This window comes from Phacochoerus africanus, chromosome 15 (assembly GCF_016906955.1).
Source record: "Phacochoerus africanus isolate WHEZ1 chromosome 15, ROS_Pafr_v1, whole genome shotgun sequence".
NCBI classification, from domain to species: domain Eukaryota; kingdom Metazoa; phylum Chordata; class Mammalia; order Artiodactyla; family Suidae; genus Phacochoerus; species Phacochoerus africanus.
In genome coordinates, this window is record NC_062558.1 from 23,453,767 (window position 1) to 23,467,046 (window position 13,280).

The 13,280-nt window shown below is 46.8% G+C and overlaps 1 protein-coding gene across 11 annotated transcripts in view; it reads right to left on the bottom strand.

Annotated features, from left to right (window-relative positions):
* Positions 1-10,149, bottom strand: part of EP400 (E1A binding protein p400) — a 109,773-nt gene extending 99,624 nt beyond the window's left edge. For 3 of the 11 annotated variants that reach the window (XM_047762187.1, XM_047762186.1, XM_047762185.1), the window contains exon 1: positions 9,770-9,927. The gene's annotated coding sequence lies outside the window, so the exon portion shown is untranslated. Of the gene's footprint in view, positions 1-1,276; positions 1,441-9,769 lie in introns of all 11 variants that reach the window. The other 8 variants (XM_047762184.1, XM_047762182.1, XM_047762183.1 and 5 more) reach the window with 7 other exon arrangements.
* Positions 10,150-13,280: the final 3,131 nt, after the last annotated feature.

Below are 13,280 nucleotides of genomic sequence, written 5' to 3' on the forward strand. Positions count from 1 at the left end.
CTCACAGCAACACCGGATCCTTAACCCACTGAGCAAGGCCAGGGATCGAACCCACAATCTCATGGTTCCTGGTCGGATTTGTTTCCACTATGCCACAACAGGAACTCCTGTTCCTGAACTTTTTTTTTTTTTTTGTCTTTTTGCTATTTCTTGGGCATATGGAGGTTCTCAGGCTAGGGGTCAAATCAGAGCTACGGCTGCTGGTCTACACCACAGCCACAGCAACATCAGATCCGAGCCGCGTCTGCAACCTACACCACAGCTCACGGCAACGCCGGATCATTAACCCACTGAGCAAGCGCAGAGACCGAACCCGCAACCTCCTGGTTCCTAGTCGGATTCGTTAACCACTGCGCCACGACGGGAACTCCCCTATCTTTTTAGATCTCGTTGTAAGAGAAATTAGTATAGAATAGGTACAAAAATAGAATAAGAATAAATACACACATCAGGGCATATTTAGGATTACTTCCTTAAAAAACATTCCCAGAATATCAAAGATGATCAATAAGAGAGAACAAAGGCCAGAAAAACAACTCTCTCAGATATAATGATTTACAAAACCAACAGGAAGGTAAGAATTGGGGGCGGGGATACATTGTAACAACTGATTGACATGGTGACAAAATGTGGAGGGAGATACAGCAGAGGTCTCCAAAGGTTCAGAACATGCCTAACGGGGTGGGTGACAGTGTTGGGAAAACAGGTCCTATTACCTTTGATCACATAATTTGACCTCCAGAAATCTCTAAGGATAGTCACCTACTAATTTTTAATATCATGCGTAAAAATATTAATTACAGAATACAGTAAAAGAAGAAAGAAATAATAACCAATGTTCAAGTTCGAGATGGAGACGGTTATAAAAATGGAAAACTTTTCACACATATTATTAAGTGAAAAAAGTAGGATATGAATTGTAAGCTTAACCACTACTCTGTTAAAATATAAATTAAAAAACTATCTACTAAAACATATGGAAACAGGCGTTCCCATCATGGCTCAGTGGAACCCAACTGGTATCCATGAGGACGTGGGTTCGATCCCTGGCCTCCCTCAGTGGGTTAAGGATCCAGCGTTGCCATGAGCTGTGGTGTAGGTCGCAGATGCAGATCAGATCACGAGTTGCTATGGCTGTGGTGTAGGCCAGCAGCTACAGCTCCGACTGGACCCCTAGCCTGGGAACCTCCATATGCCACAGGTGCGGCCCTAAAAAAGACAAAAAACTTTTAAAATTTTAAAATAAAATAAAAGATACAGAAACATAAATACTGACCTTCACCTGGCGAAGGGATATAAAACACCTGGAGGAGCCACACAATGGAGCCGCCTCAGCAACGTAAGGACCAAGCTACAGACACACCCACACCACGATGATGCCAAGGAGCACAGCCAGACTCAAGGACCATGAACCGCAGGTCACTGACATAACAAGACATTCTGCAACAGGCAAAACCACAGGGACAGATTAGACAGAACCTGACGGGTTGAAGGTGGGGAAGAACTGAGAAGGCAGGGGGAACTTGGGGTTACAGAATCATTTCTACATTTGATTTGTGATAAGGGTTACAAGACTGACTATGTTTGTCCAAATTCACAGAACCATAAATTCACAGAACCTCAACTTTTTAAAAAGTGGTTCCTGGAGTTCCCTGGTGGCTCAGCGGATTAAGAATCTGGCGTTTTCATGACTGTGGCGCAGGTTCAATCCCTGGCCCTGAAATTTCTGTATGCCACGGGTGCAGCAAAAAACGTAAAAAATAAATAAAAAATAAAAAGTTCCTGACTTTATCAAGCTTTTAAACAATTAGAGAAACAAACCCCATCAAGTTAATGTAAAACCATTTATCTAGAACAGTACCCCCACCTCAAATGTGGTAGATAACCTGATGGAGAGCAAAGCTACCACCTATAGCAAAACAACTTTTTTTTTAGTTTCTAACTGTAAGGTCCATCAGAAGCATCTGGAGTGAGCTGTTTGGTTCACAGTTAGAGGAGGTCACTACCACCACCTGTACGGAACAGGTTCAAGCCCTGGGACCAGTGCCACGGGATGAGGCGGGGCGGGGGGGCGGGGACCATAGGCTCACCATCTGTGTGGCTGCTGTTCTCTCGGGGCAGTGCGGACATCATAAAGGGGCACATCTGGAAAAGGCCACCCAAAGAAATACCTAACTGGGCCCTATCCTCAGTGTAGGGCAGGGCCCCCCAAGTCAGAACCTGAACTGGGCCCCAACGGCAGCTGATCCCAGCCCCCCTCCCCTACTGAGGCTGGCCTCCCAGTTTCTCTTCAGGGAACCCCCAGAGTCTAGGCAGCAAGCAGCTGAGAATCACGAGCCTTGCTCCATTCCCAAACCGTCTCCCTCTCGGCCCCTACATCTCCCCAGACAGATTCGGCCGGACCCCACTTTGGGTCATTCAGCTACATAAATAGCACCCAGGCAGGATGGAGCGCAAGGAGCAGGAATGAGGAGGGAGGAACAGGGCTTGGGCACTGGAGCATGAAACTTGGGCAGAAGGGACAAACAACATGTCAGGAGTGGAGGAAGGACAGAGGCCAATAGCATCTGGGAATATTTTCAAGTGTAAACTCCAGAAAGCAATTTGGCAGTAGGTACAAAAGTCTTATAGCACATTCATATCTTCTCACTTCTAGATCAGCCTAAGAAAAAATCAGAGCTGCATTCAATATACAAAGATGTTCAGGAGTTCCCATTGTGGCTTAGCAGTAACAAATCCAACTAGCATCCATGAGGACACGGTTCAATCCCTGGCCTCGCTATGTGGGTCAGGGATATGGCATTGCCGTGAGCTGTGGTGTAGGTCACACACGTGGCTCAGATCCTGGGTTGCTGTTGCTGTAGCGAAGGCCAGCAGCTGCAGCTCCGATTCCACCCCTGGTCTGGGAACTTCCATATGCCACAGATGCAGCCCAAAAAAGCAAAAAACAAAACAAAACAAAACAAACAAAAACAAGGATGTTCACTGAAATATTATTTATAGCAAAAAAAGCGGCAAGCCACCCAAAAATAGTAAATTTTAATACATCTCTGCAAAACAGTATTAATACAGAATATGTGACAGTGTACATGTTCTTTCCTGCTACCCTTCTATACTTTCCAAATTTGTCCTTAACTGGCATGTGTCACAGTCATTAGTACTATTCACCAAGTACTCCAATTCTCCCGCCAGTCACAACACTGGCGTGCACTTCCCAGCCCTGGATGGATGGTCATGTGACGTGATTGGCAAAGATGGGGGTGTGCTGTTAACCACACTGCCTCTGTCCTGCTCTGGCTGGGAGCACAGAGAGGAGGCCCTGAGGGAGCACAATGAGCAAGCTGCCTGCAAGGAACACCTGCTGGCTCCTCTGCCCTGTGTGGAAGCCACTGGTACCGAGGGGTACCCTGGTAACTTCGAGAAACAGAACATCATAGCTGACACAGCACACAAGAAGACAATAAACGAAAGCAGACTCACAGATGCAGAGACCAAACAGGCAGTTGCCAGACAGGAGGGGTGGGAGGTGAACACAATGGAAGAAGGGAATGAAGTGGTACCAACCTCCAGTTAGATAATAAGAAATCATGGATGTAATGTGCAGCATACAGAACATGGCCAGTGACACTGTAATAACTCTATACGGGAACAGAAGTTACTAAACTAGACATGGTCATCATTTCATAATGGGTGCACCCATCAAATGATTCGTATACCTGAAACTAGCATAATATACATCAACTATATATACATATTTTTTGTGTGTGTGTTTGCCTTTTTCTAGGGCCACTCCCGCAGCATATGGAGGTTCCCAGGCTAGGGCTCTAATCAGAGCTGTAGCCGCCAGCCTACACCAGAGCCATAGCAACACCAGATCCAAACCACGTCTGCGACCTACACCATGGCTCACGCCAACGCCGGATCCTTAATCCACTGAGCGAGACCAGGGATCGAACATGCAACCTCATGGTTCCTAGGCGGATTCATTAACCACTGTGCCACAATGGCAACTCCAACATCAGCTGTATTTTAATTTAAAGAAAAAAAAAAAAGGAAATGTCACATCTTAGAAGAGAGTCCACACCCCCGACTCCAACCTGTTATTCAAACCCCAGCAGTTCTGCCCTAAGACCATGCTGCCATATTTGTCCCTGCCTCTCTGCCCCTCCAGCACTGCTTCACCCAGTGGGCCTCTTGGGGTTCTGTAGCATCCATAAACCTGTGCCTTACCAACATCTGCAGACCAAAGAGAAAAAGGCCTCCCACAGACAGATGCTATTTTAAGACTTTTTCTGATTGCTATTGAGATTTTTTAAATAAAAAGTCACCTTAAAGCATTACTAAAATTGTAACAGCTTTCTGTGAGGCTAGAGAATTAAAATTCAAACATTCTTAGGAGTTCCCGTCATAGCTCAGTACAAACGAATCTAACTAGCATCCATGAAGACAAACGTTCGATCCCTGGCCTCTCTCAGTGGGTTAAGGATCCATGTTGCTGTGAGCTGTGGTGTACGTTGCAGATACGGCTTGGATCCTGCATTGTCGTGGCTGTGGTGTAGGCTGGCAGCTGCAGCTCTGATTCGACCCCTAGCCTGGGAACCTCCACATGTCTTGAGTATGGCCCTAAAAAGCACAAAAAAAAAAAAAGGGGGGGGGGGGGGGGGACAGAAGACACAGATGGCCAACAGACACATGGAAAGATGCTCAACATCACTAATCATCAGGAAAATGCAAATCATAACCACAATGAGATACCACTTCACACCTGTTAGATGACTATTATCAAAAAGACAACAAACCGGAGTTCCCATCATGGCTCAGTGGTAATGAACCTGACTAGCAATCATGAGGACTTGGGTTGGATCCCTGGTCCCACTCAGTGGCTTAAGGAGCCGGCATCACAGTGAGCTTTGGTGTAGGTCACAGACACAGCTCAGATCTGGTGTTGCTATAGCTGTGGTATAGGCTGGCAGCTATAGCTCTGATTCAAGACCTAGCCTGGGAACTTCCATATGCCGAGAGTGAGGCCCTAAAAAAAAAAAAAAAAAAAAAAGACAACAAATAACAAGTGTTGGTAAGGACGTGAAGAAAAGAGAACCCTTGTGCACTGTTAGGGAGAATGTAAACTGGTGCAGCCACTATGGAAAATAGTATGGCAGTGCCTCAAAAAATTAAAAATAGAACTACCACATGACAATTCCACTACCAGCAATTTCACTTTATCTAAAGAAAATAAAAACAGTAATTTGAAAGGACCTATGCACTTCTATGTTCATACGCAGCATTATTTACAACAGCCACGATATGGAAGCAACTTAAATGCCCATGGATAAATGAACGGATAAAGAAGATGTGCATTACAGACACAGATATAGAAATATATAGATAATGAAATATTATTCAGCCATACAAAGAACAGAATCTTGTCATTTGCAACAATGTTGAATGGTCATTGGAGGTATTATACTAAGTGAAATATGTCAGATAAAGAAAGATAAATACTGTATGACTTCACTTATACATAAAATCTAAACAAAGATACAGAACACAAATTGATGGTTGTGGCAGGGGTTGGGTGATAGACAAAATGGGTTAAGGAGATCAAAAGGTACAAACTTCCAGTTATAAAACAAGTAAGTCATGGGATATAGAGCATGATAACTATAGTCAATAATATTGTACTGCATATTTGAAAGCTGCTAAGAGAGTAAAACTTCAAAGTTCTCATCACACAAAAAAAATTGTGGCGTTCCCGTCATGGTGCAGCAGCAACGAATCCGACTAGGAACCATGAGGTTGCAGGTTGGATCCCTGACCTCGCTCAGTGGGTTAAGGATCCGGCATTGCCATGAGCTGTGGTGTAGGTCACAGACATGGCTTGAATCTGGCGTTGCTGTGGCTCTGAACCTCCACATGCCATGGGTATGGCCCTAAAAAGACATTTAAAAAAAACAAAAAAGTAACTTTGCCGGTGACTATGGTAACTTGACTTATTGTGGTGATCATTTCGCAACATGTATAAATGTCGAATCATTATACACCTAAAACTAATATACTGTTGTATATCAATTATAACTCAATAAAACCAAACAAGCAGATATATATACCTCTATATGCCGCACATGCGGCCCTATATATAGACACACACAAATATCTACCTGTACATATGTCAAACCTCACTTGGTCCACGAGTCTATCTCTACGAGAAAAGCCAATTTCCTTCCTCTAATTCATGGCATGTGAATTCTGTTCCCCAGTGTCCCCCCAAATTTTTAATTACCCCATATGCCTAGATCCCTACCAAATCCATATGCCTTAAAATAGAATGCATTTATTCAACAAATATTTATTGAGCACCTACTCCATCGGACAATATTTGAAGCACTGTGTGTACAAGCATGAACAAAGCATAGTGCCTGCTCCAAGACAGGCAGTAAGGCAATAATGCAGTAAGTGCCAGACCATCAGTGTGAAGGCCAAGCTCAGGGTGAGGGAGGGACGGAGTGTGGGGACGAGTGCACAAGGTGCTGGGTTATTCGGCAGCCTCTCTGAAGAGGGAACTCCTGAAAAGAGAACTGACTGAGGGGCAGACCCGTGGCATGGAGGGACCTGATATTTCAGGGAGACCCTATGTGAGTCCAGACCCTGAGTGGGATGTGGCTGGAGCCAGATAATAAGGAGTGGAGTGTTGATACATGAAGTCACAGGGGCAGCAGGGACCTGGACACAGGAGTCTTCATAAACTGCCTCAAGGACTTGGGCTGTTTTTATGAAGGAGATGAGAAACCACGAAGGACTCTGTGTTGAGAGTCAACGGCAGAGCAGCTCAGCTCAGGTGAGCAGAGAGCAGGGAGGAGATCATCAGAATAACCCGGGTGAGACAATGTGCTTGGGACGGGGCGGGGGGGGGCGGGTGTTGCTTAAATGACAGCTGTAGCCAAGAAGGCAATAAGAAGCAGTCAGGCTTGAGATAATTTTTAAAGTGTGAAACAATGTGTGTAGGGAGTTCTGACTAGGAACCATGAAGTTGCGGGTTCAATCCCTGGCCTCACTTAGTGGGTTAAGGATCAGGTGTTGCCATGAGCTGTGGTGTAGGTCGAAGACGTGGCTGGGATCCTGCATCGCTGTGGCTGTGGCGTAGGCTGGCGGCCACAGCTCCGATTCGACCCTTAGCCTGGGAACCTCCATATGTCATGGGTGCAGCCCTTAAAAAGCAAAAAAAAAAAAAAAAGTGTGTATATATATGTACATATAACATATATACATATACCCCCCCCATATATACAAATACCATATATATGCATGAATGGGTCACTATGCCATACAGTAGAAATTGACACACCAGGGAGTTCCCGTCGTGGCGCAGTAGTTAATGAATCCGACTAGGAACCATGAGGTTGCGGATTCCATCCCTAGCCTTGCTCAGTGGGTTAACGATCCAGCGTTGCCGTGAGCTGTGGTGTAGGTTGCAGACACGGCTCGGATCCAGCGTTGCTGTGGCTCTGGCGTAGGCCGGTGGCTGCAGCTCCAATTAGACCCCTAGCCTGGGAACCTCCATATGCCACGAGAGTGGCCCAAGAAATAATAAAACAAAAACAAAAACAACAACAAAAAAGAAATTGACACAGCCGTGTAAATCAACTATACTCTAATAAAAATAAAATTAAAGTAAAAAATAAAGTGTGGACCAACCAAATTTGGAACATGGAAGAAATGCAGAGACCACACAAGGAGTTCCAACCTGAGCAAGAGGAAGAATGGAGGTGCCTCTGACTGAGATGTGAAAGTGTATAAGGTTTCACACAAGTGAAAGTAGCTGTTTGGAATGGGACGATCCAGCCAGGAGATACACATTAGGGCATGTTAACACGTGACATTCAGCCATGACGAAGGATGAAATCACCCAGGTGTACAGACCAGAGAGGAGGTCAGTGGGCCTGTTTCAGACAACCAAAAACTTAACTTGAATCAAGTTCAAGAGAAGAGAGAAGGAGAGGAAACAATGACAGGGAGTATAAGAGTCTTCCTACTTCTGGTGTAAAAAGAAGCTAAAATCTAGAAAGGGTAAGGGTAGGGAGTTCCTATTGTGGCGCAGTGGTTAACGAATCCGACTAGGAACCATGAGGTTGCGTGTTCTGTCCCTGGCCTTGCTCAGTGGGTTAAGGATCTGGCTTTGCGGTGAGCTGTGGTGTAGGTCACAGACTTGGCTCCGATCTGGCGTTGCTGTGGCTCTGGTGTAGGCTGATGGCTACAGCCTGGATTAGACCCCTAACCTGGGAACCTCTATACACCTCATGTGCAGCCCTAAAAAAGACAAAAAAAAAAGAAAGAAAGAAAGGGTAAGGGTAGCTGGAGAGGTTCTATGTTGATACGAATATTTTGGAGAGAAGATAAACTGAAAGCAAAACAACAATAGGCAAGAAAGAATGGATCCAACACGAAATTAAATAAATAAAGGTTCACAGATACTATAGCACTAATATCAATTAACTATAGAGGATTAATAGCGCCCATTTATAACTACATGTTTTTATTTTCTTTTTAGGGCAGCACCTGCAGCATAAGGAAGTTCCCAGGCTAGGGGTCAAATCAGAGCTGCAGCTGTGGCCTACACCACAGCAATGCCAGATGTGAAACACATCTGTCACCTACACCACAGCTTGCAGCAACGAGGGATCCTTAATCCACAGAGCGACACCAGGGATCCAACCGCATCCTTATGGACACTAGCCGGGTTCTTAACTCGCTGAGCCACAATGGGAACTCCGCTAACTACATATTTTTAAAAGCACATTACATTACATTATACAATCACACTCCCACCCCCAAATTTACGTGACTGGGACAGGGGCCACGAAGAAATTGCTAACTGTGATAATCTACGGGTGGTAGAATGGTTTAGAATTTTAAAATGTATTTTTTAAAGATTTTTTCCAAACATGCAAAGAGAGTATTTACATCTCATTGGTTCCAGTAAAAAAGTTACAAAAGCCATTTTATTACACAGATCACGTAAAAAAAGAAACAAAAACCTCACCAGGACATACAAATAAACGAAAACAATAAACCTCTTCTATAACGCCCGAAATAAGCACTACCAGCATCCCGCTATGTTATTCTTCTCTGATAAGGTGACGTCCAAACAAAGATGCGGGCTGCAGAACGCTGTGAGAACGCGTTCCGGGAGGAGGGGGCAGGCAGCGCAAAGGCCGAGAGGTGAGACGGCTTTGGCATTGAAGAGGTCAAGCGGGCTAGGGCAGCAGGCTGAAGATTCTGAACAGTCTGGAGGCCCCGCTAAGCAGCTCGATGCTGCGCCGTGCGGATCTCCGGCTGACTGGCTGGACAAGCCACTTGCCCTGGGCACCTTTTCCCACACCTGCGGGGGAACACCCCGCACGAAGAAGCAAAGCGGCATCATCCCCATCCCGTGAAAGGGCTCAAACGTCGAGTCCGAGGAACATATAAAAAGAAAGCACCCGCCCCAAAGCTGACTCGAATCTCGCGCAAGAAAAACAATGCGAAGCGCCCCGCGGTCTGCTCCCACTGAGGAACCGGCCGGCCAGCAACGGGCCGTCAGCGCCGCCCGTCCGCCCCGTCACCCGTCACGACGGGCCAGTCCCCGCGCCGAGCCAGCCCCGTCCCACGGCCCACCGCGCGGGGCCTCCCTCCCCGGAGCCCGTGCCCCTGTCCGGAGCCTCCAGGGAGGACCGAGGCCGGGACATAGGCCACACGAGCCCCGACCCGTCATCCCTGCCGCGCCCACACCTACCCGGGGCCTGAGCCCTGCTCCTCCGCGTCGAACTGGGCTGGGGTCTGGGTCCTGGAAGCGCCGTTCCGCTCGAAACATCCGGGACCTGGGCGGAGGAAGCGGCGGCGCGCCTGCTACGGCGAGCCGGAAGGAACGCACGCCCGCAGCTGCGCGTTGGCGCCCGGCATGACGTCAGATGAGAGGGAGGAGTCGAGACGGCCAGGAAGGCTAGAGAGGCAAGGCGACGAGGCGGGCCGATGGGCCGGCGGCGGGCCAGGCGCGGGGTTTGTGGAGAGTGCAGGTTGCGTGAGGGGAGCTCTAGCGGCGACGGCGCGGGCTAGGTGTGCCCATCTGTCCCCTCCGGAGCGCTTATTGAGCTCCGGCTGTAGGCCCGGGAGGATACCTCGGAACCCCGATGGGTCGGGCCGGCCAGCCCAGGAGGAGGGGTCGGCTGCGGGCTCTGGTGCTTGCGGACGCCCTGGGCGGGGCGAGGGGCGGGAAAGTGGGCTGGCCTCGTGGGAAGACCTGTGTGCTGGGCCGGGTCCTGCAGGCGGGGAAAGAAGGGCTGGGACCTGAGGAGGAGGGGCGGAAAGGGGCGGGGGTAGAGGAAAAGCATCCCTCTGGAACAAAGTGGCACTGGACCGCAGCCTCACAGTACATGCAAAAGTGAAGTAAAAATGGATGAAAGACTTAAATGTAAGTGCTAAAATTACAAAACACTCAAAAGGAAACATGCAAATCTTCAAGATCATGGATTCGGCAGTGGTTTCTTAGATATGACAACAAAACCCCAAATAACAAAAGAGTAAATAGATATGTTGGACATCATCGAAATTTAAAACTTTGGTTCTCCAAATGACAGCATGAAGAAAAGACAACCCACAGAATGAGGGAAAAAATTCGCAAATCATAAACTGTTAAGGGACTTGTATCCGGAATAAAAAACTTACAACACGGAGTTCCCATTATGGCTCAGTGGATTAAGTACCTGACACTGTCTCTGTGAGAATATGGGTTTGATCCCTGGCCTTGCTCAGTAGGTTAAGGATCTGGCATTGCTGTGGCTGTGGCATAGGCCTGCAGCTGCAGCTCTGATTTGACCCCCCAGCCTGAGAACTTAGATATGCTGTAGGTATGGTGGAAAAAGAGGGAAAGGGGGGGGGGCAGATAATAATTATTGACAAGGATGTGGCGAAATCAGAACCCTCAAACACTACTGGTGGAGATTTAAATTGACAGCCATTTGAAAAAATGGTTTGGCAGTTCCACAAGAGTTAGGAATTGACATATCACCCAGGAATTCCATCCCAAGTCTATACCCAAGATAATTAAAAACACATATCCACACCTGAAAGTATGTATGAAAATATTCTTAGCAGCATTATTCATAATACCCAAGGAATAGAAACAACCCAAATATCCATCAGCTAATTAATAAGTGAACAAAATGTGGCATGGCCATATAATGGAATACTACTCAGCCAAAAAAAAAAAAAAGAAAGAAAATGAAATACTGACACAGCTGCAACATAGATGAACCTAGAAAACATTAAGTGAAAGAAGCCAGGCACAAAAGGCCACGTATCATATGACTCCATTTATATAAAATGGACAGAATAGGCATCCACCATGACTGTAGGTGGATGTGGGGGGTTCAGTTTGGAGGGTGATGAAAAGGTGAAATGAGGTAGTGCGGATGGTTGCACAACTTTGTGAATTTACTAAGCACTGAATTGTGCACTTTGAAAGGATGAGTTCTAGGAGTTCCCTGGTGGCCTAGTGGGTTAAGGATCCAGCATTGTCACTGCTGTGGCTTGAGTCACTGCTGTGGCATAGGTTCAATGTCTGGCCCAGGAACTTCAATGGGCCATGGGCCCGACCAAAAAAGAATTTTCTTTCTTTTTTATGACAGCAACTGCAGCATGTGGAAGTTCCCAGGGGTTGTCACGTCAGAGCTGCAACTGTTGGCCCCTACCTCAGCCACAGCAACCCCAGATCCAAGCTGCATCTGGGACCTACATGGCAGCTTGCAGCAGGTGGATTCCTAACCCACTGGGCAAGGCCAGGGATCATCCTCACCAACACTATGTCAGTTTCTTAACCTGTTGCGCCACAATGGAAATGCCCACATTTTTTTTTCAATTAAAAAAAAATGCTTAAATGATTTTCCCACCATCTTCCTGGATGGCTAGTTCCTATGCACATCTTACACTCTGGCCGCCATTGGAATCTGCAGGGCGGCCAGGACAGCTGATATGGAGGGCCACTGAGCTCCTCCTGAGCCAGGGGGGCAGGGAGAGGTGGTGCTAGCTCAAGCTCTGCTTGCCTTCCTGCATCTCAGGGATACAGTGCTTTTCTGTCTAAATCAGCGTCATCACCAGTTGCCAACAACTGAGACCCTGACTCTGCAGACCCCTGACTCAACATTTTCCTGAGTGGGCTTCCACACTTGCGGAAGAAGCAAGGAACCCAGTAAAAAGCCGGCCTCAAGGTCGGGTTTGTTCCCTGGTGTTCTTCAGAGTCAGGGAACAGGCACTGTCTGGTAGGGATCCAATTCTGGTTGTTTTTGTTTTTTTGTTTGTGGGGTTTTTTTTTTGTTTGTTTGTTTGTTTTGGTCTTTTTAGTGCCTCACCCACATCATGTAAGTTCCCATGGTGGCCAGAGTATAAATTCAAAATTGGGGCTGTAGCCACCATCCTACACCACTATACCACAGCTCACAGCAACACTGGATCCTTAACCCACTGAGTGAGGCCAGGGATTGAACTCACATCCTCGTATATACTAGTCGTGTTTGTTACTGCTGAGCCACAATGGGAACTCTAGGGATCCAATTCTGAACCACCTCTATGGAGGGCAAGAACTGTCAAAATGAGGTAGCCATTAGAAACCCATTAGAACACCAAGCCTGCATCTGGGAACACTCACATATGTAGACAAGGATGGATAAGGATAGTCAGTGCATAAAATAAAATATTGGACAAATGTCCACCAGCAAGCTGAGTAGTGTGGACCGTGTACACAGAATGATGTAGACTTTTTGTGATGACAGATATGCTAAGCTGAGAAAGGCCACCATTTGTGTAAGGAAAGGGTCAAACATGATCATATACACAAAGCTTTCTGGAAGGAAGTGCAAGAAAAAAGTAAGAGGAGGGACGTATAGAGAGGTACTGGGAATGAGGGAAGGAAGGCACCTTCTTTTCTGTGTACTCTGATTGTTTCTCCAAGAACATGTATTACTTTAAAATATCACATACCCATGGATCCTCCAAAGTGACTTAACTGAGTCACCCACTGACTGCCTGGAGTCAAAACTGGGAACTAACAGAGCGGCTTGATTTAACCCTGAAACCAAGACCATGGAGCCTTTCATGGGAAGAAGCCCACAATGCCATCTGTTTTTAGGTTACTTTCTGGCCTGGGAAGTGACTTCAAAAGCCCCATCACAGGTAAAATTAACATGCTGAAAGCCAACCCCCAGTATTTCTCCTTCAAGTTCATCCTGTTTCCGATCACCCCTCCTGTTGAC